This window comes from Anolis carolinensis, chromosome 1 (genome assembly GCF_035594765.1).
Source record: "Anolis carolinensis isolate JA03-04 chromosome 1, rAnoCar3.1.pri, whole genome shotgun sequence".
Classification (NCBI taxonomy): Eukaryota; Metazoa; Chordata; class Lepidosauria; order Squamata; family Dactyloidae; genus Anolis; species Anolis carolinensis.
The window spans coordinates 173,163,064-173,166,528 of record NC_085841.1 but is presented as its reverse complement, the minus strand read 5'-3'; the positions used below and the strand labels follow the sequence as shown (position 1 = coordinate 173,166,528).

General features: G+C 39.7%; 1 long non-coding RNA gene across 1 annotated transcript; it reads left to right on the top strand.

Annotated features, from left to right (window-relative positions):
• Positions 1–783: 783 nt before the first annotated feature.
• LOC103279403 (uncharacterized) lies at positions 784–3,265 on the top strand. The gene is made up of 3 exons (XR_506762.3): positions 784–928; positions 1,353–1,436; positions 2,654–3,265. It is a non-coding gene; the product is annotated as an uncharacterized LOC103279403 (long non-coding RNA).
• The last annotated feature ends 200 nt before the right edge of the window (positions 3,266–3,465 follow it).

Sequence of the window (3,465 nt, the reverse complement as noted above, 5' to 3'; positions counted from 1 at the left end):
GGGAGGCGGGGCCCGGGCATGGGAGGCGGGGCCCACCGGCGCCGCGGGAGGCGTGGCCATGTGCCTCCCGCGACACATGGCCACGCCTGCCGCGGCGCTGGCGGGGCGCTTTTCCCCACCCCTGCTTAATATTTTAAATTTTCTCCGGCCGACCCTGACTGCCATCACCCTTTTTCTGACATCTAACAGAGTTCTATGGTTGGTTTGGAGGAGTGGCCATGACACAGAGGTGGAGGTGACAGATCTGGTGGTTTGGCATGGTCCTAGCCTGTCTGGACACCAACTCTGGGTTGTATGTGTTGGATCTGGGACTGCTCTGAGATAAATTTACACTGTCCAGTGTAGATGTAGCCTACTTTACATTACATTATCCCAATTTAACTGTCTTGGCAGCCATCTCTAGAAGTAAAATTGCATTCTTTTTATACCAAGCCTTCAATTAACATGTAAAAATCTCAGTATTTGTTCTAGTTTTCTAGGTCCAGTTCAGAAAAAAACTCATACACAGTTTACAACCCCCTTTAAAGATTTTTGAATTATACTTTAATTCACTTTGCTCTGGTTTAGTGCATAAAATCTGCCAGCATTTCAGCATCAGGATGATTAAAATTTCCAATATGTTTCACAAAGATATATTTGCTGATTAGGAAACATGGGGACATTGTTGCTGAAAGAAAATTAAAAACAATGTTATAAAAAACAGCAAGAGGCAGGGAATAAATCTGGATTACATCAAAATGAAAACAAGGGTTGTGGCGGTGCAGCTGGGCACACAAGCTGAGTCTCCTGTTGACTAACCCTGTCTCTAAACTATGCTCCTAAAACATCTTTGTGGAGGGATTCAGACAAATTTATTGTCTCATTAAACAGAAATGAGAAGAACCAGTACAGGCAGTTCAGTACAGGAAGTCCCGAAGTTATGAACAAGGTAGGTTTTGTAGGTTTGTTCTTAAGTTGAATTTGTAAGTCGAAACAGGTACATTTTTAAAGTACCTCCAGTCAAAAACAGATTTTTGTTTTGTTTTGGATAGCATAGGGAAGGATTAACACCCTTGTGGTGTTTGTTTTGCTGTCTGTGCCCCTGTTCAGAAGATTTCACCCCCCCCCCTAAGGTTAGGGAAACCTTTTAATGGTACCTGTTGTAAGTATTGTTATGTATGGCGTGTTCAAATTGGGTTATTTTTAAATTTGGCATATTATGTTTTTAGTTGATTGTGTATTTTATGTGTCAATGTATATGTATTGATTTTTTTTAAACTTTGTACACTGCTTTGAATCCCACCCATGAGAAAAAGGTGGGATAGAAATGAATTAATAATAATATCAGCAAAAAAATTCATAATGTTCATCAGGAGATTCATTTTGGAGATGTCCAGATACTGCCTGAAGTTGGGAAACATTCCACCAGGGATGGCCAAGACATTTTGCTGCCTGAGGTGAGGAATTTGCCCTTACACAAAATGTAATGATTAGACATTGGTCCCATCTCCCATTATGGATGTATATGCAAATATAGGTATCCCTAAACATCCTTTAAAAATCCAATCTCCAAAACACTTCTGGTCCAAAATATTTCGAGTAAGGGATATTCAACTTGTACTTGCAACCAGAGACAGTAAGCTAGCTTCTGAAGTACAGGGCATACTTTACTTCTATTTTTCCTTTTCTGCTGTATCAGCTCTTCATTTCCCATTTGGAAGTCTGTGTCTAATAAGGATGATCGGTGTATTGAGCATAGTTTGGCTTAGGTTAAGTAAGACATTCTTTGCCACTGAAGAATGTTAAGTAGCATTTGTCCTTGTAAGGATTTCTTGCTGCTGAGGCTGGAGACAGACACTTTTATTCCCTCCTTCACACACAACCCCAAACAGAATACAGAGTGAAAGAAAGACTCCAGAATAAGCAGGCTTTGTAGTTTATTATATTCTTTCAAACACCTGCAAAACTTATTTGATCTTACAGATCAGTTGGGCAAAAAAAAAATCAGTTTATACTCATTGGGGTGAATGCCTCAATAAGCTGCTTCTCTACACTGTTGCTTTTATCTAGCATCAGAGTCCAGTCATAAATGCATCACAATCTAAAATTAGTGCTTCAGAAGTAGGGCTTTAATCACAATTTGCCTCTTGCAGGCCACTTTTATCCAATACTCAAAAATCCACATTAGACTCTTGCTTTATTCCTCCATCAACTCTGGTTTTAAGACTGTCATATGGAAAGCAGAGGAAACCACCTTATTTCATTCCCTACCATCGCAGTCCAGCTTCTGGGATGGCCAATGATCCCGTATCCTTTCCCCTTCTTTTCCTGTATTTCTACCATTTGGAAAATGCATTCTGAGCTCTGTTTCCATTCACTATAGAAATGAAGTCCCATGCAGTCCCACCAGAAGTGTCCTTAAGCCATGTGATGGCTTCTATGGGACTTCATTTCCAAAGTGAATGGAAACAGAGCCCAGACTGCATAGGACGAGCTACTTACATAACATTCCCATCTTGTCTGAAATCACCTTTCCAGTGCAGACACCCATTCCCATAAAAGGGTTTTCACTCAGGTCATAATATCTGTATGGTCTTCACACTGTTTGGTTGTTTTATTCTTCATTCCCTATAACCTGCTCCTTCTTGTGACTTATTCTGTTGTGTTTTCAAAGGTTACATAATCCATATTGTACAGAAGCATCCTTGCTGCTGGAAAGCCCCCCTTCTGACTAAGGACTTTACAGCACGAGTTTCTAAAAACAAGTTCTGGCATTGCAAACCTGTCTTGCTGAGAACTGGAGCACACCAGAATAGCCAGACATCACACCAATATTTGCTGTAAGCACTGTTGGAAATAGCAACCTTCTTCAAGCCTCCACTAATTATTTGTTGGATTACTTATTGTATAATATATGTGTGTACTGGTATGCAATTTTCCTTAACTCTCTGTTGTGGGAGGGATTGCAGACCATGTGATCAGATCTGGGATTGTTCAGGACTCTTACTCCATTTTAGAAACAGTATATTTAGAGACTTCAATAGAAACAAATTTATGTTTTCAGACGCCAGTAGAAGCAGAAGCCATTAGACTTTCAATGTAGAAACAGAGACTTTATTGGACTCTCAGACCAGAGAAATGCTTTATGCTATGGACTATTGATTATGTGTTTTATCTATACAGAGAAACTACTATACTTCAAATCCTATTTGTAACTGGACTCATACGCAAAGTACCTGTATGCTTAATACATGAAGTTTGTGAGTAAACCAACTATGTTACTTTTAAAGAAGCCTCTGCTTATTTTTTCATGATTCAAAGGCCAATATATTTTGAGGGAGAGTTGATGTTTTTGGGCAACTAAAAAAACACTTCTGAAACTCTGCTATATAGGCGTGTGTGTGCTTATGCATTGGCATATCTTTGTCCCTAACAGTTCAAAGAGGTATGTAGGTATATCGGTTTAACAGCTGAGAAACCTAGACC